Source organism: Dasypus novemcinctus, chromosome 2, assembly GCF_030445035.2.
Source record: "Dasypus novemcinctus isolate mDasNov1 chromosome 2, mDasNov1.1.hap2, whole genome shotgun sequence".
Classification (NCBI taxonomy): Eukaryota; Metazoa; Chordata; class Mammalia; order Cingulata; family Dasypodidae; genus Dasypus; species Dasypus novemcinctus.
Window position 1 is genome coordinate 133,791,083 of NC_080674.1, and position 26,547 is coordinate 133,817,629.

General features: G+C 40.0%; 1 protein-coding gene across 1 annotated transcript in view; it reads left to right on the forward strand.

Moving 5' to 3' along the window:
• Positions 1–26,547, forward strand: part of MEGF10 (multiple EGF like domains 10) — a 421,346-nt gene that overhangs the window by 51,781 nt on the left and 343,018 nt on the right. The window lies entirely within an intron of this gene.

Below are 26,547 nucleotides of genomic sequence, written 5' to 3' on the forward strand. Positions count from 1 at the left end.
TTGTTTGTACGTGGGGAAGATGAACTGATTGTGTTTCCATTCTGAAAGGATTACTCAGCTATGCTAAGGAAATGAGAAGAGGTGGAGGATGGTGGGTTCAGAGTAAAAGCAGGGAAGTTAGGCAGCTGTTAAGTAGTCCAGGTGGCTACTTGAAGGGTGGCAGTGTAAATAGTGAGAAAATGATCAGTAATAGTAATATTTAAAGGTAGCATTTATTGATTGCTTTCCATAAGCTTTACACTCATTAACTTGTTTACTCCTCAGAACAATCCTGTTTTGTTTCTTAGTACAATTTTAAAAGTGAAGAAATGGAGGCTTAAAAACTTGTCTCAAGCTAGCAAATGGCAGAAAGGGGGTTATATCATCAGCTCACCACTATACGTTCAATATGTTCTCAGGGATTTAAAAGAAAAACAACAAAGCAAACCAAGTTCAGGAATTAACATTGATTATATGATATTGCTGGAAGACACATTTAAAACGTAAAGTTTTCAAGTTCTTATTTTATCGCTTCAACATTTGCTGATAGGTAACGTTTTGTGGTTGTCAACAGGATACCTATGATTTTTTTGAGTTAATACACTGATAAGACTTAATTTATAAAAAAAAAAAAAAAGGCAATTCCTAAAGTGTATTCCATCTAACAATTGCTGATAGAATATCTTTAAAGAAATAATTTTGGGTCTAGTTAATAAACACATGCTTAACTTACATTTTGTGACATGAAATGCAATTTCGGATCAGTTTTTTGATCCCATTTCTTGTTGGAAAATAAGGCTTCATAAAACAAATTGGATTTATGACACCTGATTTTGTACACTGAAGACAGTATTTCTACACCAAAGGCCAACAGTGAAGGCTTTTAGCATTCATAATGGGTAAATTTCTTTAAGGATCCTAAAATTTGCAACTTTTCAAACTTCAGTAAGAATTTTTTGGAGTTATTAAGCAGATGGCATAAACTTGGTATGTCCATGTCATTGTTTTGGCTGAAGGCAGGAGTCTTGCAAAATGGCTCGGAATCCCTAGGAACTCACTATAGTTAATGCTCTTTGGGTGCACTTTGGAAGTGTGAAGTGCCTGACTGAGAGCCACTAGCCCAGCAGGACCAATTTGGCCTCTTGGTATAGGACATCAAGTTCTGGGCATATGAGCTTTCCCTTGGAAAAATGTCTTTGAGTCTGACTAGGAAAAATTGTCTCAAAATGTGAAAAAAACCAAAAACCCTTCAAAATAGAAATTAACGAACTTTTGTTAAATGGCCACAAAACCACATTTATTGCTGGATTTAATGTTAATAACAATTTCATTACATTTGAATACAGATTTTAGATGAAATGCTCCCACAACGTAGGATATATATGGGATGAGTGTTGAGAAGTCATGGCATGTTTTAAATTAGTTACTTTAGCCAAGTAATTTCTAAAGCAAAATTATGAAAATTCTTTCACAACATAAATATTAAATGTGGATCGTGTACACATTTTAATATGTTTCAATTGATGTAGCATGAGTACCTGAACGTGAGAGTATCTAGAGGATATGAAGGTCTGTATTAAGACTTGAGCTTTGTATAATTTTGTTCATTCAAATAATACTTGTCCATGGGCATTTGACCTGCATTTTGTCCTCTAAGGATTTTCCCTGGGAATCTGGATTGGACCAATGCAGACACTGTCTTCTGGAATGTTTGTTCAGAACTAACCTGGGTTGAGTTCTCAAAACCCTGTCAATTCCATGGTCAGTTCTGAGTCTGAATCCTGCTCTAGAGGAAGCCTGCTGGGCCAGACTGGTCTGCAACACCTGAGATAACTCCAAGGGAACTTTAGAGGACAGATTACCTGTTCTTTCTAGTGCTATGTTAGGGTCAGAGAGACCCTGGAGCTAGGCTTCCTTCCTAAAGTCAACAAAGGGCTGGACGTGTGGGTATGGAGGAGGCATACTGCACCATCCCTTGCTTTGCCTCTTGATGCCAATGCCTTCCCTTCCGAATACCTTAGAAAAATAAAGTCTTTTCTAACAGGTAATGACTATCATGTCAACTCTATTTCACAGTGACTTGGCTCTATGCTGTCTCTCAAAGAACATGTAACATGAACTTTGATTGGAGGAACAATTCCAGTAATTGCCACAGTTGGGTGGTGTAATCAGAATGGCGGAGTTATTCAGAAACCTGGCAGGTTTTTCTCCCTAGTGCTTTTCCCAGTCTTTATAGTGAGTTTATTTATTTATCTCAGGAGACTCTCATCCCCAGGACTGCAACCTGCAGGAAATGGTCTGTAAGGTCCAGATATTATTATATGTTTAAGGTCATGGAGAAAAACAGTGGCAATCTCCCAAAGAAAAGACAGGGTTTCTGAATCTGGATGTGTTGGGTCAGTTGAGTCACTGTTGACTTCCCCCAGGCCAACCATTACAGGAAACTGAATTATATGCCTGTCTTACCAGGGGGAAATGGACCTCAGAAGCCTGATTTCGATATCCCCTTTGACAATTTAAAATTCCTGCTCTTGCACCAAACATTCAGAGGAGAGTGAAGAAAATTTTAAAAGGAGAAAAATGTTTATTTGTTTTAAGGCTTACTCAGTAATCCACTTATGACATTTACATTAAACAACCTTTCCTTGTAAACACCATTAATTATGTAGTGTAAGAGCCAAATAAAATGCTAAAGCATAAAAGTAATTGTATAATAAATTAGTATAGCTCGAGTGCACATATATTATAGAGAGACTGTAGACTTTTACATTTTATTGAGGAAGGTGCATGTGTGATTTCCTATTATTTGAGCTACTAGGATGGAACTGACAGGAATGACATTTTACAGATGGATCCCAAAGCTGTTCAAGTTTAAACCCATACTGGCAACGAAATTATGGTTTTCACAGGGGCCTCCCTCTATATCTGTCTTAAAAAGACTGGGGAGAGATTCAGGATAAGTGTGGGTGGTTTTCCCCAGAAGCTTCGTTGGAGCAGGACCATTGCTGTCTCCTCCAGAATCAGTAGCTTCTAACCTCTTCTCAAGTGCAATAACAAAAGATTATTTTTATCTATGCTAAAAGAAATCAATCGGGTATTGTCTGCCAGACATAAAGAAGGGCTGGGGCTGAATCTGTGGAGGAAATATGCTTTGGGGACCTTGTAGAAATAATAGTATACATTTGCATCACCCTTTGTAGGATTTCATATATATTATTTAATTTGATCCTTCACAATTATTCTGTAAAATAGGTAGGGCATGCATTTTTATCAGCCCCATTTTACAGACAAGGAAATTGAAGCTTTGGGAGGGAGGTCACAATGAAGTAGGGATTTGGAAACATTTCTTAACTCCTATCTATTTTTTCCATTACCCCATTCATATATTTCTTTTTAAATGTAAATGAAACATTATTTAGTACATAGCAATATTTCATGCTTTGGGGGATCTTTGAGGAATCACATTTGCATTATTTCCTCAGGGAAATTTTTTGTTTACCTAGGGACACAGGAAATGGAGTTGAAATGGGAAAAGTTTTTCCCATTTTTATAGATTAAATCCATCTGTTATGTTCACTAAGCCTGGATCATGGTGCAAGATAGATTTCTCATAGTGTAAGGGGAGGAGAGTAAAGTAAAACGTCCTTTCATTGTTCCCTAGTTCAGATTCAAACAGATCCAGAGGGTCCTGTGCAGATTAAACAGGGCCACCAGTCTGTCAGTGGAAAATAAGACACAATTGTCCTCAAACATGTCCCAACACGAAAGTGAATTATTTTTTTTATTTATTCAACATAATACTGAGTACCTATTATATGCCAGGAGCTGGGCCCTGGAAATTCTACTGGAGAACCGAAGAGAAAAGTGCCTTGTGATGGAACCTACAGTCAACTGGGGGAGAGAAATCAAGTGATCACATCAACAAATATTTACTGTAGAAGTTTCCCTTTCAAATGAGATCAAGACCAGTATTTGGTTAATTATTTGGATAAGGCAGTTAAAGTGAGATATCATAAAATAAATATATAGTTAAACATTTTATTTTTTGCCTGAAATACATAAATGAACATTGACTCAGCAAATTTGATAGGCCAAGGTATTTTCTTTGAAGATCAATCCAGTGATTGCAACTTTATATCATCTTTCTTACAAAAGCACTCTCAAAATGGGTATCATCTGCAATTTCCAGTTTCAGATACTTTAAAGTGGAGGGAGAACTTAAAGACACTTGTGAAGTAATTTGAAGGCAGAATTCATTTGGGCTTTTATTATTTTTTCCCAATCTTAAATAATTGTCTTGCCTGCTACAAGTAATTTAATAGCATTTCCCCCCAGCTTTTTCAGGTCTCTTCAAAGCATTAAGTCAGTTTTCATAGAAACAGCAGCTCTCCTTTTTATGCTTCATATTTGATTAGTTTGTGTACTATTTAATTAAACTACATAATCATAGTAATCAAGTATAACTGCTGTAAACAGGTTTGGGAACAAAAGCAACTGATTTGTTATAAGCACACAGCTGAGTTGGTGCAAACAGAAGTGATGAGGGCACTTGACAACACAAGCCACAAGCATTTATCATGTTCTGGGCAAATAGTCAATACATTTTACAGAGGGATTTAAAAACATCAGTTAATGCCCTGAAGAGCTCAATTAAAAGAGCTTCTGTTGTAATTAAAAACTAATAAATATCACTAAGGAAGGTCATTGGGTGCCATAAAGATCTGTAGTAAAGGGATGTGACCCAGTCTTGGGGCTTGAAAAAGGCTTGCAGATGACTCAGGAACTTAGCTGAGATTTGAAGGTTGGTTGAGAGTTAGCTCAGAGAGGGACTGGGTAGAGATGAAAGAGAAGAGTGTTCCAGGCACAAGGAGCAGCAGGGTCAATGCCATGAGATTATGAGGTCAGTGGGAGTATGTGTTGAAAATAAACTGAAAGAAGCTAGGGTGGCTGGAGCAGAGAGACGGAGAGGGGTAGCAGTCCAGGATGAGACCGAGAGAGAGTACAGGCCAGTCCATTCTGGCCATAGGCTCTACTGAGAATCTGCTTTCTTCATCACTAGTATCAAGAAAGCAACAGCAACTTTGTAGCGCTTAGCTCCAATTTGGGCACTTGGATTGTTTGTCTATATAATCTAAATACACTATCAGTAGTAGAGAAAAAATATTTTCTTAACGTCTGTCACCAGAATTTCCCTTAGGGAGGAATCTGTTTTCATTTAGAAAAATACATTGATCAACTGCTTATGCGTCTTAGGTGAAGATGTGAGGGTAAGTATCGATATAATAAAAGAGATGCTAAATATCTGTGCTGAGAGGGAGGAAAGAGAAGGCAGGGACATGTAAAGGGAGAGAGGTGAGAAGGATCCAGCAAAATTGTGGGAGGTGAAAATAACTAAGGGGGCTACAACCAGAGAGAAATCACTCGTGGTGGGATAGCTGAAAAGTCTAGCATGGGATTTTAAATAATATCATTACCCTCCCTCCCACTCTACCCTTGATGGTGACTCCCACATTCTACTACATGTATTTCTTAATGTGTTGGTGATGGACGTGAGGGGACAAGTGACAAGCGGGGTCACTGAGAAAGATTTGGGACCATGTTAGCCATGTTAGGGTCACTGACATAAAGGGTGTAACCACAAGTGACCTCAAAAAGAATAGCAATTCAGGGAAGTGGACTCATCCAGGGCATCCGCCTACCACATGGGAGGTCCACGGTTCAAACCCCGGGCCTCCTTGACCCATGTGGAGCTGGCCCACCCGCAGTGCTGATGCATGCAAGGAGTGCCATGCCACGCAGGGGTGTCTCCCGCGTAGGGGAGCCCCACGCACGAGGAATGCACCCCGTAAGGAGAGCTGCCCAGCGCGAAAGAAGGTGCGGCCTGCCCAAGAATGGTGCTGCACACATGGAGAGCTGACATAACAAGATAATGCAACAAAAAGAAACACAGATTCCCGGTGCTACTGATAAGGATAGAAGCGGTCACAGAAGAATACACAGCGAATGGACACAGCAGACAACTGAGGGGGGGGGGTAAGGGGGATAAATAAATAAAAGTAAATCTTAAAAAAAAAGAATAGCAATTCAGTAGAGGCTCAAAAATAAAAAATATTAACTGTGCAACTATAAGCACCATACTTCAGCCCCCTGCCCCCAAAATTCAGAGAAATATGGGATTTCTACAATCTCTGGCATTGAAGTTTGAGTCAACTGTACCTCCATCTTGGTGGGCTACCATCAGGGTTTCAAATATAATCATAAAAAATCCTCTACCTTCACTTTTAGGGTTCAGTGCAGGGTTTTAGCTATATTAGGAATGTTTGTAAGAGTGAAAATGCTGTATTCTATATCTCTTGCCCTACCATTTTCTAAATATACAGATTTCAAGTAGAATATCACTTCGATGGTGGGAGAATGCTCTCTGAAGTTCAGTTGTTATTTCTTGTCAGTCTCACTCCTTACTTCATAGGAATACTTTTCATTTTATTTCTTAATTGGTGACTGAGGCACAGCAGCTCTTCCATGCCTTTCACTCCAGTTTGTGCCCCAACTCTCAAAATGAAGGAAATGATTTCCTGTAGTGAGTCCAGATGTTTATGCTCAGCATTCTTGCTATTAGCCATCAAGTCTGAGAGTTGTACAAAATTAAATTTGTCCTTGAGGCCTAGATGGGAAGAACATCTTAAAAATAGCTTAATGTCTTCAGAGTGAACTAGCCTGAAATGGGAGAAGAAACTACCAACTTCTTGAACTGTAATCCTACATTATGGCATTTCTGTGCTTCATTTACATTAGTATTTAACACAAATGTGGTTTTAAAACACATAAAAGCCTACTTACATCCCAAATGACTGGCAAATGGTTAGAATAATTAATAAGACAATTTTCTTCTGTAAGGGGCTTGAGGAAAATGAGAAAATTTGCAGTTGTCAAAGGTATTGTTTGTGGTTCATACATCACATCTCTGTGGAAGCATTCGCCCCAAATCTTAGATACTTCATGAACACTGAGGCTGTTCAGGCAAAATGAAACAAAAAGAAGAGTAATTATCCAGAGACTGTGCATACAATATGAGGTTGTGTTTGGACATGTAGATAAGAAATCTCTAGGATCTTCTCTCGATTTGTGAATCCTGCATGAGGTGTAGGTTGAAATGGCTGGGGCATGCTCTTCTTATCTCTTGAAGGAGTTGGCTAACCTATCCATTCACCTGCATTATGTCAGGGTTATTTGTGTTCTCTGGCTGCTGAGGGAAGACAGGCATTCTTGGTGAACCTGATGGTAATCTTCTTCAGGCTTAGAGAACCAGCTGGTCTCCCCTTGAACCAAGCCATGTTTGCATGATTCCTGCATGCTGAGAAAAGATGTCTTCCATAGAGAAGGCACTAATGTCAGGATGAGGACCTGAGATGGCTCCAGGGATTGCTGGGAGAATGACCTCTGAGATTCCTTTTGACCAAGGGCCTACATCATGTGTCAGGGTCTCTATTTTAGTTTATGATTCTTTTCCATAATTATTTTGTGTTCTTCTATTTTCACAGTGTCTTTCCTGTCCTTTAAAGACAGTTTATTGCCAATTTAAAAGTTTCCAGTCTTTTATAAAACCCTAGTTTTGACCACACTCCAAAACCAAGACCATCTCCTTATAGTTCTATACAAACTCTTTTTCCTCACCTCCCCCACCCCCTCCCCTGCCCTGCTGTTTTTGCTGTGTCCATTCACTGTGTGATCTTCTGCATCTATTTCTCTTTTTGTCTTTTCTTCTCATCTTTCTCCTCTAGGATTCACCAGGATTTGATCCTGGCCTGGGGACCTCTGATGTGGAGAGAGGTTCCCTGTCAACTGCACTCTCTCAGTTCCTGGACTCTTCTTTGCCTCACCTTGACTCTCCCCTTTGTCTCTCTTTTGTTGCATCATCATCTGGCTGCATAACTCACTTGTGCAGGCACTGGCTTACCATGCGGGCACTTGTGGGCACTCGGCTTGCTGCATGGGCACTCGGCTTGTTGTAGAATTTGAGAGAAGTTCAATTATTTGAGTATAGAGAGGCCAGGACTCAGGAATGATTTTGAGAAGGAAAAATGGTTTATTGACGGCCGGCCGCACTTGGGAGCTTTTTGTTTGAATCCCGAGCCCTGAACAAGATTTTCAAACGTCTTTTATACAGAGAGGAAAGGCCAAATGGTCCCTTTGTTCAGTTCTCAATAGGCTTCAATTAGCATATATATCTTCCACATCTTAGGTAAGCTTTTAGCATGGACTCCAGATATTCTAGATAAGCTTTTAGCATATTTGGTTTTTGCATTTCCCCTAAATACTTAAAGTTTATAGCCCTTGCATTGTTAAACTGTTTCCTGGGACTGGAGCCTGTTGCCATTGTCCCTAAGGGCAGGACTGCAGCCTCTTACCGTTCCACACCCACAACCTTCAGCTTAGGTTATCTCTGAAGAGACAAAGAGCCTGCCACCCATAGCCCACATCAGGCTTGCTGCATGGGCACTCAGCTCACTGCATGGGCACCCAGCTCACCACATGGGCACTTGGCTGACCATGTGGGCACTTGGCTTACCATGTGGGCACTGGCTCACCGCACAGGCACACTTTCTCTTCTTTTTCACCAGGAGGCCCCAGGGATCAAACTTGGGTACTCCCGTATGGTAGGCGGAGGCCTTATCATTTTAGCCACATCTGCTTCCCTCTATATAAACTCTTAGTGGCTGCCACATATTAAAGAGATTAAAGCAGAGGAAAAAATTCTCACCTTGAGCTAATCACACAGCTGCCATTAGTGTTCATTACCCTGCGGACATAAAGAGCTTTAAACATTGCATTTTTTTAATAACAGCAAGTCAAGTTGGCCAGGATCCAGAAGAAATCTCTTGAAGTGGTAATACATTTGAAAAGACTCTTTATAAAATCAGAAGTGGTAGCTATGTTCTGGGAAAAACAGTAAGACCAGAAGATAACACTATAGCAGATATGAATGTTAGGAAGAAAGTGGCAATCAATTATTCTAATTAGTCAAAGAGATAAGACAGGGATAATTGGGATAAGCTTGGAGGAATAAAAGAAATTTAATATAAGGAAAAAAGCTCATAAGTACAAGGAAACTTTGGCATTGCCCTCTTGCACTGCTGGTGACAATTCAATTATAGTATAGTCATATTTCTTATTTCTTAGTTATTAATTAGTTAAAACACAGTGTCCCTATGAAATTTCTTTTTTTCTTCCCAAGCATTTGTGCATGTGTGTGTGTATAAAAATGAGGAAATGGAGATAAAGCAGAGACCTGTGTTACTAAAGTTATTCGTCTGGGAGTGCTCAAAATCCAGAATCACTCTTCCCGTCTGCTAGCATGCAGGAGATGGTGACTATGAAGACACCTACCAGTTTTTTAGCTCCCAGGGTTTATTCTGGAGTTATTTGTGGCTTCTTGGTTTAGCACTGACCAAGATCAAAATGGATCGTTGACTCTCAAGGAGGGGCAGACAATGAAATGGAATAGTTAGGTCATGTTTCTTTGTATTTTCTCTACCCATCACCTGCTTTAAAAGCTTATCTGATTATATATCATCTCTCATAGCTTGTTTGGATTCCTTTTTCCTCTTGGTCCACACTCACAATATTTAAGGTTACTCACCATCTAATGTCACCTGTGCTCCTGTAGCTGATTTACACCCCACATGGTGTCCACTGTCTGTGTGCTCTATCTCAGTAACTCAGTGGCAGCTTGACCTTCAACAGCTGCTGAGCCTCTTCACCTCTAAGCAGGGGCAGAGGAAGCTGTTATAGCAAGGAAATAACATGTGGCTTTCCAAACTGCATGAAATACATCTATTGTAACTAGATGAATTACGTATTCATGAAAACTGTGAAACAGAAGACAACTCTGCTTGCCAAGCACAGACCCTGGCTGAGCATAACGCCCAGTAAACAATGCAAAGCTCTGGCTTTCTCATTTGTTATCTTGCTAGGCAATATGTGCTGCACGATTACACATTTCAACAACATTCCAGAAGAGGAAAGCTTGGAAGAGTATTGTATTTCTAAGGGAAACTGAATTTCATAATTATTACATTTTTATTTCATATCAACATGTGGTTATTGAGTGCCCACTATTCTAACATTGTTCTAAAACCTGTAATATTGTATTGTTAGGAAAGGAATTTACTGGTCATAAGATGAATTTCTGCTATTATCGTGAAGATCCCCCTTGCTCCCATTAAGCAGAATGTCAAATTAGTGTGTGTAAATTTATTCACACCAAGATAATATGAGTTTTGTAGTTCCTATTTTTTATTAATTCCTGTTTTATTAACAGAGATTCATGGAAACCCTTCTTGTCTTAAGATGGGAAAAAGAAAGCGAGAGATGTTAAGTGACCCACCCAAGGGAACACCGTTCTAGTGAGAGAACCAGGAAGAGCACTGGGTCCTCCTGAGCTTGTATTCAATTCACTAGAATGCAGCACTCATGTGGATTTGATTTTAATATTACTATGTCAGTAACAGTGATAACCAGGAAGATTTTAACATTTCACATGCTGTCTTGGGTTCTGTTCATAGCTCAGGGGCATAGTTCCAGTGCTGGTTAGATTCATGCAAATGCTCTTCCTCCTACCTTCAGCCTTTTCCCCTTTGCCCTGAAATCTCTTCATTTTACCTTATGGGTGCAGTAGATGGGCTCACTCACAGCTGTCAAAACCTCCTCCTGGTGCTCCTGTCCTGCAGAGGCTGGACAGACTCTCTTGTAGCTAGGGTTGTAGACATGATTGCAGGCTCTCCTAATCAGATACATTCTCACAAGACTTATCCAGAACTAAATAAATGGCAAGAGCAATAGTGATATGTTAGTCTTTTTCTTCCTCCCTCCCTCCCTCCTTTCCTTCCTTCCTTCCACCAGTAGGGGTCTAACAGGAAACAACAATTGTAGTGATCCCTGGATAGCTGCTAATGAGGTATATTCCTAGAGTCTAGAGCTGCATTGGCAGAAGCATCAGCTTCCTGAATATAGCAGAGAGAGGGCAGCTCTACTTGGGGTAACACAGTATTATTCTATTATATGATAATTACCCATAATCAGCATAGAGACTATGCCTCCTGACCTTTCAATGATTTTGTTAATGGATATTTCCCTGTATTAGACCCCTTTCTCCTTCAACTAGCTAGATAGACTCTGTTATGTGTAACCAAATCCTGACTGATCTGCTGCTCAAAGGTCACGTCTCCAGGGATCCTTTCCTCTGGGATTCCACCACAATCTGAGGCTACCTTATCATCTTATTGCATTTTGTTTTCTATCCCCCACAAGACTGCAAAGTTATTCATTTTTCAGTCCTGCTGTACCTGGGGTAAAGCCTGGCACACAATCTTCACTTAAGAGATGTCTGTTTGAATAAGTGGATCGATGACTAAATACATAGGACCAAGTATCTTGTGACGCTTAATTCATGGGAGAATGAAAAACTTGTTAAAAATGTACTTTTATTTCATACATATGCCATTAGCACATTTTATTTAATAAAATGTGGAAAGACACACATTCTAGCTTGATATTAATCATTACTCTTTTACTTAAACAGTCAAATGGGATTTGCTGCTCAGCAGTTAAATATTTTGCTGTCCCTGTAAGACTAGCAATGCCCTTTGATGAATGTGAGCCCAGCCTCTTAGCTCCTTCCTTTTACCCATTACATTTCTTCCTAGGTAAATTCTGAACAGGTGCTACTTGATGCCTCATTAACTGCACAGAGCTATAGAAACCGTGCATGAGCTGATCCCTTGCTGGAAACCAAACCCTGCATTCTTTAAACACTGTGCTGGGCTTAAAGCATTGTGATTCTTTCTGTGTCGCCATCAGTGACAGACACTGGCTTTAAGGTGCCAAGAGCTTGAATTGATGTTGTGTCTTATCTTTCCTTGATCCTCCCTTCTTGTCATTATTCAGAGTGCTCTCTATCATTTATCTGTTTCATTTCTCCATTAATATTTAAGTGCCTACAATTTGCACTGTAATAATCATATTTTAACTTATTTCTTGCTAAAGCTTTCTGAGGTTGGGAGGGTTGGCAATGATAGTCTCATTTTATTGGTGAGAAACGAGAAGGGTGGATATGTCAGTGCCCTGCAAAAAGTCACACAGCAAAGTTGAGCCTAAATGATACCAGTGACCTGACTCTAGGTTTAATGTTTGTCCCAATGCCATGTTTTGTTTTGTTTTTGATTAATTTATTGAAGTACATCACTCATACATAAACATGCATAAACAATAAGTGTGAACTTATAAAACCAACATATATAACATCATACAGGACTCTCATAACTCACCCTACCACCAATAACGTGCATTATTTTTAAACATTTTTAACTAATGATTAAAGAGCATTGTCAAAATATTACTACTATTATAAAATATTACTATTAACCAAAGTATTTCCCCCCACCCATTATTATTATCTTTATATCATTTATATATGAACATACATAAACAATGAAGTGTATAGTAAAATTTGTGAACCTTCAAAGCAAACGCACATAACATCATACGGGGGTCCCATACATCAACCCTCCACCAACACCTTCCATTGTCATGAGATGTTTGTTACAAATTATGAAAGACTGTTGTCAAAATCTTATTACTAATCATAGTCCTTATCTTACATTTGGTATGTTTTTTCCCCAACCCACCCTATTATTGTTTTTAAATGTATTTTTTATGACAGAGGTTGTAAACTTATAAAACTATCTTGCACATGTGCAGAATTCCCAAACAACATCCCTCTATCAACACACAGCACTGTGGTGGAACACTTGCTACAGATAAGATAATAGCATCTGATTGTTACCATGTCCATAGTGTACATTTGACTCACATATTCTATACTGCCTCGGATCAACCCAGTACGTCTTTCTCATAGATGCAAGAATATTATATCATTACTGCTAACCACAGTTCATAGGTCACTCCAGTTGTATTTTTCCCATGTTTTTCCACATTCCCAACATCCTGCAGTAGTGATGTACATATGCTCTAGCTCACAAAGGACAATCTTGCATCTGTACCAGCAACCACAGTTCTCATCCACCTCTTGGTTTACTGTGCTATTCAGTTCTATATTATTCTCTAGCATTCTGTCAACTGGCATTTACATCCCTAGACTACCATTTTCAGCCACATTCCCAATTATAAACTAGCTGTTACCAATGCCATGTTTTTTATGTTAAGAAACAAGACTAAGACAAACACAATAGACACTATTAGTACTTTAGTATTTTGCACTGTGAACCAGTGTGTTATATGCACTTAGACATAGAGGGAGTCTTGAGAAATGTTTGAAAATACCTCATCTCAATTTTGAAAGATATCTCTATGGTCAGTCAATATATGTTGTGCATCTCCATGAAGCATCCCAAATGGAAAGAACACATGGACCTTTGCTGGGGATGATGAACCTCTTTGGCACTAATGATGCCCCTGCAACCCAATCAGAGGAAGCCACACATCCATGGTGCTCTGCCCTGGTCTGATGATACATGGGATACTTGGCAATAATTCCAAGGAGGAGAGCCACCAGGGGAGGGAAACCTGGATGGGGAACCATCCTAGCAATCAAGTCAAACAGGGATTAATTGAAGGGCTAAGGGAGGAGAGTGGGAGTAGAAGAGATAGTGGAGAATTATTTTCTGTATCACATCAGAGAGCTAAATACTCAAACCAGTGGGTAAAACCACAGTAAGGTAGAAGAAAACTCTTTCTGACAATAACAGGAATAAAAAATGAGAAGACTATACTGTGAGATAACTAGCTCTCCATCAGAAATGTTCAAGAAGATGGATATGGTAAAAGAGCCTCCCATGTGGGGAGGTTAGAAAGTCACCTGATTGTCAGACAAAGCAGAGCTGGGAGCTTGTTGAGAAGCAGCCTCATCCTCTGAGAGTCTCGATTTAGCAGCTTTGAGAGGAATCCAGAGAATCTCTTTTGGGAGACCTTTGGACCAGATGAGCGGACTCTACAGTGGAGTTCAGAAGAAAAAATCACATGCCCGTTATATTTGCATTTTATCTGGAGGTAAGCTTACTAATAGTTGGTATCTAGTGAAATAGACAATCTTGAGTGACATTTGAGATGTCACATAGGATCCCAGAGGAATAGTGAGAGTCCTTCAGTGCTGAAGAGTTGGTGTGGTATTTTTACTTGTTCATTGTCATCAGTGTGTTCCATATATTGTGGTTCAATGTGCCCTGTTAAAGAAGTTTACGGATTGTAATATCTTAAATAATGGAATCTTAAATAGAATCTTCATGATACTTTGAAAGAAAGGAGAAATAATCATGACAATCTTGAGTGTCACAGAGAGGTTTGTGGATTGCCTTGGACTGAAATAATTAGTCTAGTCAAACTTAAAGTTGGTGTACATTTTTCTTTTACAAAAGACACATGTCCAATTATTAGCTATTTTTTTTCCTCCCAATTATTAGCTGTTGATATGTTTCTTAGCAGAAATTTTTAAAAAAAATATAAACACATTTCACATGTTCTGTTTATCTAGGATTTAGTATGGGCCAGGTAGTGTTGTTTTTTTGTTTTTTAAAGTTTTGTGATTTTTATTTTTGATGCTGTAGATTTATGTTCTATAAACTTTTAATTTGGAATAATTTTTAGTTTGCTGAAACTTGAGAGAAAATCTTTCCCTCTTGCCTTCTTGCTTGCATGTTTTTTTGTTTGTTTTTTTAATTTATTTTATTTAAAATTTTTTTAAATTTTCTTTTTTTAATTGCATTTTTTGAAGATACATAGATCACAAAAAATGTTACAGTAAAAAATATGAGATTCCCATATACCCCAAACCCCAACCCCCCTACTCCTCCCACATCAATAACCTCTTTCATCATTGTGGCACATTCATTGCATTTGGCAAATACATTTGTCTGTTTTAAATGAGTTAAGTCACTGACTTCACACGGCCCTAGAAAGCAGGGACAATTAATTCCAATTTACAGATGAGGATGGTGAGGCACAGAACTGTGAAGTGAGTGGGATCTAAATGAAGGCCTTTAATCAGTCAATAGACTAATACACTCCTTCTCTAAGGTGAGAAATCAGTTGCTTTGTTTGAAAGAAACTTGTGCTATGGAGAAGGCATTTTGAAAATAATGGCTAGAAATAGTTCCACTGATAACGTGATTTTTTTTCCCTAAACTGTATAAGTGTATAACCTTTAAAAACCACAACATGGCAAATTAAAAAAACTTAGTAATAGCATTTCAGAATTGATTTTAAAATGAGTTTCAGTATATTTTGAACAAATTAAATATATTAAAAGATAGTCAATTCCCATTTGTTTGCAAGAACAAATGATAGAGCAGGAAACATGATAATTTACTAGCAGATTTCAACAAAAATTTTCACATAATTGGTGGATGGGATGAAAAATGAGCTTCATGATTTAGTAAGTCCAGCCAACACACTTTTCCCCATTTGGATTGATATGCTTCTCAAAGGAGAAGCATCTTTCTTAGCAATGATTGCCATTAAAACTGCACTACATTTTTAGAAACCCTATATCCCAAAGTATTAAACCAAGATTTAGAAAACTGATAAATTATATTCAATCACAGTATTCTCTGTAAGAAATTTTTATTAATGATTAGTGTCTTTTTAGTGATAGCAAAAATTCTTTGGTTCTCTTAAAAAAATTATTTTAAAACATTTTATCTTCATGCTATCTTTAAAAAATTTTTAATTTCGCATGCTTTAAAATAATCATAATGTATCATCATAACTTAATGTTATAATGTATGTACATAACTTTTGATTGATTTCATAAAAATAACAGGGTACATGCTCAAATGTTTTATTAATATGGGTGCATGGCTGGGCAAATTCAATGAACACTGAATTTGACATCCTTCAAGTTCCTTTCGCTAGCTCAGAGTCTTCGATACTCAGGTAAATGCTCTGCTCTTATTTGGTTGGTGATATCTCCCCAAATACTAGGATGACACTTCCCTCCAAGGTATAGGCAGCACCTCATTATATAGCTCACTGCCCAAAACTCATCGGGAAAAAAAAAAAAAAAAAGGCAAGAAAGCTAAATACAGTACCTGTATTTCTAGATGAGTCTGCTTGATGTATGACTTGGAGCTATCTGTGTTTTGTACAACATCTAATGCACTGTTGATGCTTAATAAATTACAAATCGTGATATTAATCATTAAGAATTGATGTTACTGCTCCTATGAAATGATTTCAGAGAAATTATTACCCATTCCCTCATAAAGAAAAATAAGAAGTAGAGGCATAGCATAGCTTTTAAGGAAATTTAGTTCTAGCGACTCTGCGTGTAGCCCTCCCCTATTCTCTACCGCTTTGGCAAATCTGATGAATAACTGAGCAAGATAATACCCAGACTAGCCTAAGCTGGATAACCCTCCTTTTGTCTTCCTATCTTTAGGTGGGAATGTCTAGGGTGTTGAATTATACGATTTTAAAAGTGCTTGACAAATATTAATTAACTGGGGGTTATTCTTTGAAGAGAGTTATGTCTAATTGTATGTCTCCAATTATCTGCTCCTCTTTTTTTGACTAGAATATTATCTGAAATGTGCAGTACCTGATTTGTTTTTACACTTATTTTAGTAGGCTTTTTGAAATAGGTGGCAACCAGGAACAAAGGAAAATATATATTTCACCTCAGTGAGAAAAATTTTATTTGTACAAGATTTATCTTTATGTTCATGGATGTGCATCTTACATGAATTTATACACACACACGTACACATACACCCAAGTCGTGGATTTTGACAACTGTGATCACCTACTCTGAATGGACTCTATTCTTTCTGAACTAGGGGATTGTTGAGATTTGCTTTTTAATAGCAGAAAATCAGAGAATCTCTCCAGAAAAGTGAATTAATCCTTCTGCAAAAGCAAGTGCAATTAATCACAAAAGAAAACATGCTTGTCATCAGAGTCCAGGGAAATGACTGAGCATTGTTGATTCGTTACCCACCATGGACCTCTCCTCCCCAATGTGATGTGGGAGGAGAGGTGATGGTGGGGACAGCGGCCATACCTGACCCTGGCTGTGGGGGCCTGGAGACCAGATGGATCCCAGACTGTGAGTGATGCTGCTCGTATTTTGGCATAGGCATTGCATACTGTTAATTAGGAGCATGGCTTTGAACAGTGTCTTAAATAATTAGCCAGGGCAGGTATATGCCTGTGCAGGTGTGGATTATGGATTTCTCTGTTGCTTAGAGAAATTTTCTATAGTAACAAAGGAACAGAATGTAAATTAATCTACAACTAACTGCATTTCAAAGCAGTCTTCTAAGTAAAACACCTACCAATACCTTCTAGACATGTCAGTGACCTATGAATACTGATGTTTATGTATGTCACTGTTAGCCTCATCTCTTTGCACTGCTCATCAGCTTTTAGAGGCAGTGTTACATGGTGGAGACAACAGGCTTTGAGTCAAATGGACCTAAACTCAAATCCTGTCTTCACCATTGACTAGCTGTCTTCGTTTGCCAAAGGCTGCCACTGCAGAAATACCAGAAATGGGTTGATTTTAGAAAGAGAATTTTATTAGGGGAAAATCTTAGAGTTCCAAGGCTGTGAAATTTCCAAATCAAGGCATGATCAGAGACGCTTTCTCACCGAAGGCAGTTACTGGCGATCCCAACGTCCTGCCATGTGGTGAGGCAAGGTGGCAGGTCTGTTGGTCTCTCTCTGCTTTCTCCCGGATCTCAGCTGTGGGCGATCAGGCATGTGGCTCATCTCTTCAGCCTTGAGCTGCCCAATGGGCCCAGCCTCTTGAGAACTTCAAGCTTCAGCTTTAGCTGCTTATGATCCTTGAGTCCTCTCTCATGTGGGAGGGTCAAAATGGCAACTGTCAACCTGTGTCTCTCTCTGTGTGCTCTCATTTTATTTTATTATTTTTTAAAGATTTATTTTGTTTTATTTTATTTTATTTCTCTCCCCTTCCCCCGTTGTCTGCTTTCTGTGTCCATTCGCTGTGTGTTCTTCTGTGTCCGCTTGCATTTTTGTCAGCAGCACTGGGAATCTTTGTCTCTTTTTGTTGTGTCATCTTGCTGTGTCAGCTCTCCATGTGTGTGGCACCACTCCAGGGCAGGCTGAGCTTTTTTCACTTGGGGAAGCTCTCCCTGTGAGGGTGCACTCCTTGTGCGTGGGGCTCCCCTTTGCTGGGTACACCCCTGCATAACATGGCACTCCTTGCATGCATCAGCACTGCGTGTGGGCCAGCTCACCACACGGGTCAGGAGGCCCTGGGTTTGAACCCTGGGCCTCCCATATGGTATCCCATATCAGTTGAGCCAAATCTGCTTCCCATCTCATTTTATATAAGACCCAGCAAGAGGGCTGAGACCCAACCTGAGTTACACCTCGCTGACATAGTCAATCAAAAGATATCTAATCAATTAATGTAGTCAAGTTCCCTTAACTGAATTGAATGCAATCAAAGGGTCTCACACTCACAGGAATGGATTAGTTAAAAAAAAGTCTTTACTGGGATTCACAAAAGAACTTCAAATTGTCACACTAGCTATGTTACACATGCAGTCCTTAAAATCCTCATCATTAAAATGGGAGCCATAGTACCTATTATTGAGTTATTATACAGAGGAATGAGATAATTTTTGCTTAGAACCTGGCATATGTCCTCAAGAAATAACAGTTCTGGTATTATCATATAGGTATTCAGTAAATATTACATCTCTTATCCTTTCCTCACTGGAGAAGTTGTCATTTCTCAGGACTCCTCAGCTGTACCTCTTGTAACATCTATTTGAAATTAGATTTCAGGCAGTATGGTTTTCCCTTTTGTCCAGGATAATGCTAGTAATACAGCCTTATCTTGGAGCAATCAGCCACTACTCCTCAGCTGCCTCACTTAGCCCTTTCCCAGGTTTTCTCTTCTTTTTTCAGGCCTGGTTGAAGAGACGATGGTTCTGAATAGGCAAAGCCACTTTCTTCTGCCCTTTCAGAATCTACAAAGGAAGGACTAACCTACTGGTGGAAGAGTAACTGTAAAGAGAGATGTAGAACATCGCATTGTAATACCTATAGTGCCCTGCATCGGTGCCTGTTCTTATTGACATGGATTGGTGTTTGGATACCTAAAACTCCATATTTTGTGCAGAGTCAAAATAGGTATCATCTAGGATAGAAACACAAGCATCTGTGATGTGTTCCCAGTTCTGACATTTGGGTTTGGAGCCAGGTAAATTAGCACAATCCCAGGGTCACAATATTTCCTGCCCGATTCCAGGTAGTAACTTTTGGTGACTCACCGTCCTGCTTGTGTGTGTTCTAGCCTCACGTTCAGCTTGCCTGGGAAGGCCATGCCTGCCGCTATGTGGCTCTGCTACTTTGGGTAGAGAAGAGGTGCTCTGACAATGGCATGGCACGTGAAACCTGAGCTGAGGTACAGGGACTATTTTTAAGATGTTTAAGACTTAAAACATCTTGAAATCTGTTTTTATCTTAATAAATTTCTTATTATGTTTCTTAATGTTTAACTTAAAATGAAAAATATGTTTCATCTTAAAAACATGGATTTGACATGTCTCTTCTACGGGTTTAGAATCTCATTGGCTGCAGCATTTGTGTATTCATTAATTTAACTAACATGTCCTGCATGTCTCTTAAGTGCAAATCACAGAAATAATCTTTGAGGGAACATAATAATCGTCAATGTCTTATTATGTCATAGGCACTGGTCAAGGTCCTTTATACATTACTATTAACTAATTTTATTACTAACATTTGTTGAAAGCTTGCTATGAACAGAAACTGTGCTAAGCAGTTTACATGCATTTTATTCCCATAGCAACCTCATGAGGGAGGTAACCTTGTCCCCATTTGATAGATGAGAAAATGGAAGTTCAGATAATGCTCAAGGTCACTCAGCTGAAGCCAGGAATCAAACTTAAGCTGTTTTGATCCCAAAGTCTATTCTTTTTTTATTCAATTGCCCAAAAGATAGTTAAGAAAGAAACATTCAGTGATAACTTAAAACCTTGTGCCCTACTCTCAGAAGATGCTTTCACATGGAGCATTCTTTGTATAAATCTATCTTTCCACCCCAAATCACATTTCTGGCACAATATCCAGACTATTGCTCTGGGTCCCCAAATATCCACCCTAGATTCCCCAACCAGCTTTTTTTTTTTAAGTTGAAGTTTATTAAGTGGTTTTTAATTTTTCTTCCCCTCCCCCTCCCCCTCCCCCTCCTCCACTCTGCTGTTTTTTCTGTCTGTGTCCATTCGCTGTGTGGTCTTCTGCATCTATTTCTGTCTTTTTGTCTTCTTGTCTTTCTCCTCTAGGATTCACTGGGATTCGATCCTGGGGACCTGTGATGTGGAGAGAGGTTCCCTGTCAATTGCACCATCTCAGTTCCTGGTCTCTGCTTCTCTTCACCTTGACTCTCCCCTTCATCTCTTTTGTTGCGTCATCTTGTTGCGTGACTCACTTGAGCAGGCACTGGCTCATTGCACAGGCACTTGGCTTGCTGCACAGGCACTGGCTTGCCCTGTGGGCACTGGCTTACCGTGTGGGCATTCACGCCGGTACTCGGCTCACCATGTGGGCACTGGCTCACTATGCAGGCACTCATGTGGACACTTGACTCACCACATGGGCACTTGCGTGGACACTCACTCCCCACATGGGCACTCAGCTCACCACACAGCTGCTTGGCTTGCCACACTGGCACTGGCTCGCCTCACAGGTGTGCTTTCTCACCAGAAGTTCCAAGGGATCGAACCTGGGTCTTATCACTTGAGCCACATCTGCTTCCTCCCAACCAGCTTTTTATTGACATTTGAGAGCTATCCTTTGAGTTAAGGCTGTGGGACAGGGGAGGGAACTTTATTCCATCATGTCATTTGCACCTTCATGTGAGTATGTTTATCATGCCATATTCTCATCAGGTGTTGAAGAGTTCAGGGCAGATTTCTTAGGGAGAACAGGGAGAGTCAGGGCCACAGGATATGCCAGAGGTGAGGCGCAGTCCTCTCCAAGGCAGAGCAGACAATGAGGCCCAAGGCACCTGCGGGGTGAGCTGGTCTGTGTCACTGTGAACTGGCATTTCCTAAAGCTCAAGGCTCCTTTCTTTCCAAATTCATTTCATCTCTAGCTGGATGATGATTTGGATAGTGAGTAGGAAGAAGTCAGTGTTCTTTGTGAATAAGACAAAACTCCATTTCCCTGAAATTTACATCTAACCATATTCGTGTCGACCCACATGCAGTCCATTTAAATGGAAATATAAGATTCTCTTATTTAATCCAACTATAAGCTAGATAGCTGGTGGTCCTTTTGCCACATCAAGCTGCCTCCCTGACTAGACACTCATCTCCTTTATGGAGACCTGAAAATACTGTGGTCCCAAATCACAGGGCAGTTTCAATCAATAAAAAGGCGGACCTCAGTCTTTCTACTCTGCTGGGTGCACAGTCAGCCTTAAACCCAAATTATGGGTGTCCTTCCTCTAAGTATGCTCTTCCTGGGGATGACTTTTGAAGCTTTGAGGAGCCAGCTTTGCTACTGAATACATAGTGTGGATAACGCTGGCACTCTGGCCATTGTTTGTGTGTGCCAGGGTATTTGATGTGATTTGCTTCAAATGGTCAGTACCCACAACTCGCTCTTTCTCTCTCTCTCTCTCTTTCTTTCTTTCCTTTCTTTCCAGAGTCCTATCCTAACTAGCAGGTGCAGTAGTGTGAAAGCCTAGCTCCTTTGCCTCTGGTCAGACAACTCTGAGGTGTAGCTTCTACTCTGGAGCTTCTCTGTGGGATCACGCTGAAGTCACTCTCTGTGGGTCATTACCTGACATCCTGCTCTTGCTTGACTTCCTGCCCTTCTCAGTCTTGCTTCCTTCACCTTTTTATCACTGTCTTCTTGGATAACTTCTTCATGAAATCACTTGCACAGGAATCCTCATCTCAAATTCTACTGCTAGTGGACCTGATCTAGGAAAAAGGCTGTCAGAGGTGAGTTTCAGAATCTTTCAGTTGCCTTAGTGTAGGGTTTCTTTTCATGTCTTCAATTAGGCAGTTTCAGTGTCTACTAGTGTCTGATTTTAACTTATTTAAAATCTATGAGCCTCTTTTCTCATCTTTAAAATAGGGATAATAACACTTCTTAGGGCCACAGTAGGGACTTAATGATATATCATAAGTAAAACACTTAACAATATGTATAGGTAGTGTTCAAATATTATCACCTGTTATTCTTTTAATATTTTGCAAAACAGTTTCTTTCATAGCATTCTGGAAAACATTTGTAAGTAGAACGGGTCAAAGTCCACAGAATAGTTCTAGAGCAGTGTTGCCTCGTATTGTTATGAATTTCATAGACTTAGAGACAAAAGCCATTTGTAGTTATAGAATCCCAGTGTCTCAGTTGTTTGCAGCTGCTGATTGCAAATGCAGCCACATCATATTAAGACCCAAATATCAGTAGCAGTGAGCAATCCCATTTGACTGGCTTCTTCTTGATTCAAGGAAGCTCAATTTTTTTTATATAAGTCCCTGCTTAGGGGTACTCACATATGTCCATAATTTTTCTTTTTCACTGCTTGCTGAGCCTAAACTTGGAGCGGTATGTCCTTTTGCTTGCACAGAGTTGCTGATCCCAGGCTGCCAGCCTGCCCCTATCAATATTACTGTTGCTGAGGTTGCTGCTAGTGAAGATAGAAAATAAAATGGAGCAAGGTGCTGCACCTCAAGGCCTGAGACACTCACTGTTGCTTTTGTGAGGACATAAGGATCTTTCGATTTTCACTTAGCTGGGATAGTTACAGAAGGTTGCTTGAGCCCCAGTGGTTCTTGATAGAGTTCTTTCTGCTACAGATGCCAGAGCCAGGACTCTACAACCCCTGGGCCAATCATTCTGAAGGACACACTTTGGAATTGCTTCCTCCCATTGCCTTTGTTATATATGAATAAGTTCTGGCAAGGCTGGAAATCCAATGCATCCAATATGACAAACTGGGATCATCCTCACTGTGCCTCAAGGTCAGCGAACATCATGGCCACCTAATGAAGAAAATGCTCCCTCTTTTTATTCTTTGTGTGTTTAGGCAGTGATGAAGTTGGAGTTGAATGGAAGGGGGCGGGGGGGGGGGAGCAGGAAAAGTGAAGAGGATGGACAATGAGTTCACCAGAGCCAAAAGAGTTCAAGAATTTTTATAGAATTTCAATTAACACACCGAAGCTCCTTTCTCCTCAAGACAAATGTATGCTGTCAATCTCCCTGGATAGCAATGAGTCTGGAATCAGCCACAATATAATGTAATCACCTCTCCTCTCCAAATCCAAGCCCTGTTGCTGGGTGTTATAGCAAAGATAAAGAAATTACTATTTAAAATCACAAGTGACTATGGCAATTTTTGTCTGGAAGGAAGTAGCCTTTTATTTAGCAAAGATGAGACCCCCAAGGCATGATTTAGAAGGCAGCATTGAAGCAAAAATATAGCTAAAGCCATTAGTAGAAAAATAATTTAATTAATTATTTTATAAAAATGTCTGGAGAGAAGAGCAGAGAAGGAGCAGAAAAGACAAAGGGTTAAGCCACTTAGTGGAATGTCATCAATCTGTGGGGAACACAAATGACTGAAGGGTGTTTAAGGACAAGGATGTTTTGCATTCTGTTTTTGTTTAAAGATTTCTCTCTCTCTCTCTCTCTCTCTCTGTCTTTCTCCCCTCTCCCTCCATTGTCTGCTCTCAGTGTCCTGTCCATTCACTGTGTGTTCTTCTGTGTCTGCTTATATTCTTATTAGGCAGCTACAGGAATCGATCCTGGGACCTTCTGGAGTGGGAAAGAGGCACTCATTCTCTTGTGCCACCTCAGCTCCCTGGTCTGCTGCGTCTCTTACTATGTCTCCTCTGTGTCTCCTCTTGTTGCATCATCTTGCTGTGCCAGCTCTCCGTGTGGGCCAACTTTCTACATGGGCCAGCTCACCACATGGTCCAGCTCTCCTTCACCAGGAGGCCCTGGGCATCAAATCCTAGACCTCCTATATGGTAGACAGGAGCCCAATTGCTTGAGCCACACCCTCTTCCCTTGCATTCTGTTTTAAGCTGCTTGCTTTGTGCTAAAATGTAATTGCATGGAGTGAGGGCTTGCACAAGTGGTGTTTCAGGGAGATCAAATGAAAGGGCCTATGTTCTAAATCTGCGTAATCAGAGTGCAAAGCTAACAGAGATGCTCTGATGGGCTCTGAGAGAGAGTCTGAGAAATTTATGGGAAGAAGAAACCAGAGGGAGAACATTTGGAGATTCATCGAACTATTAAGGAGGAGACTGGATTTCTACCAATCATCAGATGGGACAGAGTGACAAGCCAATTTATGTAATTCTCAGAGGACAAGATGACCTCAACTGATACTGGATTACAATCAAACTACTCTCTTGCAATCTGACTTCCACTCCACCCCAGTCATGTAAACATGACTGTGTATGTCTGAATCCCCAGTAAGTTTCAAGGTTGTTATCCTCTCTAAGGAGGCTTCTCACACCCCATATAGATCACTGGATGCAAATGGCTACATGGGAGGAAAACTATGTGTCACTGATGTGGTGAACAAGCGAGACACATGGAGTGTAATCACAAAACACCTTTATTTTGTTTATCCCAATTTTTGGGTAGAAATTTTAGGTTGCCACTTTAGGTTGCCAAACACAATCTTTTTCAGAAAGCCCAGACCATTAAAATAATCAGCATTCAAACTTGATTTAAAGTCAAATATTCTTCCTTCCCCCAATCAACCCTGACACGGAGTATGTGTGTGTAGGGCGGGGAGGGGGGCCCACAAATGTGGAGTGGGTAGCGTCAGTATCTTTCTAGAGATACTTCTTGCTAGAATCTGAGTTTGACCCTTCCAGGGTTGGAGTAGGGTAGGGGAAGGAGAAGAATTAAAAGAGAAGCAGAAAAGTTCTTGACTGAAACTGCCTTAAGATTTCTTATATGTGGGTCTGGCAGATATTTAACATTGATGTTCTCACTAGAGCTTTGGTTCTCTGAAGAACACCATTGCTGAGGGCCTCTCACCTAAAGCTTCCTTGACTCAGGCGAGGCATCTCCACTGTGGCTGATTGCTTACCCCTGCTATAGTAATCTGGAAACCCCATTAGCTTCTGTCTGCTAGAGCCCGTTCGCACCTCCAGGAAGTCTCGGTAGATAGGCCCTACGATGGTCCCACATGCCACCGACTTCTGCCCACAGGTAACACTTGCTCACTTTCTTTTTTCTTCCATGACATACTCTCAGAAATGTGGGTGACCATTGCAGCCACTTATTCTTCAGCTTATTCATCAGCCCATTTTACTTTTTAAGTGAGATTCAGAGACCAACCCATATGCTTCCTAAACTGTAGTCCTGTTGAAATCCTGATCACTAGGCTTGAGATGAGGCACAGACACCACTAACCCTTCCAAACTGAGGGGGGAGGGGGGAACGACAACAGTTCTCTTCAAGGAAATCCTGTTTCTGCAAGTCCTCTGAGTCCAGATATTTTTATAGCCTCTATATAAATGGAAAATCTGAGAGATGTCTCACCAGTTTTTACCATCAACCCTGAAATTTCTGCATGGAAGTATAAAACGACTTGGACTATAAAATCTATAAACTTTATGCTTTAGTTGAAATGGAGGCAGGAAGATTCCTGGTTTTCTCAGAAGCTGCTTTGCCCTCTTTGTAATCTGACTTTCACTAGAGTCATCCTATCTATCAGATGGGATAGTTGTATGATGGTGCAAGATTTTTCTCGCAAGATGCCTTCAGTTCTTGTGAAAATAAGTGGACATGAATGGTTAAGGAGAGGAAGACTAGTTACTCCATGACCCAGAAGCATTTGGGGCTCAGCACCTATTTAATCAGGGCTCCATGTTAAATGACAAAATGACAGATTGGTTCTCCTTTGCTCTTGGTGGGAGGATAGGACATACTGAAGTTAAAGTGTATGAGGAGGTTTTCTCTAGCTTTTAAATGACTTGTTAATAAGTATGGAATCATGATCTTCACATGTTAGAATCTAACAGACTTGGGAAAAATATTGTATATCTGTATATGCATAGAGGAAGGTAGAAAGAGATCCACCCCACCCCCCTTGTTCATCTCACCATTGCACCCTTTTCATTTGGATTGATCTTTTCTTATACAATATAGTGGACTTCCTTTTGAAGTTTGGATTCAATGCGATGCTTAACTTAGAAGTTATGTTCTGAAGGATATGAAAGTTACATCAAATTACAGATTTATCTTGTGCAATGTCATACATGGAGATGTGATTGCTTGTTGGGTTGCCTGCAGCCAGAGAACCATGAAAAATTACCTTAGAAATAGGGCTTATACTTTTTTTTTTAATTTGAGAAATTGTGAGTTAACAAAATCATGCATGCCATACAGGATTCCCATACATTGCCCCCACCCCCACCTTATATTGTTGTGATATACTTATTAGAAATGATGAAAGAACATCATCACAATATTACTGCTATCTATAGTCCATAGCTTATATTTGGTGTATTTTCCCCA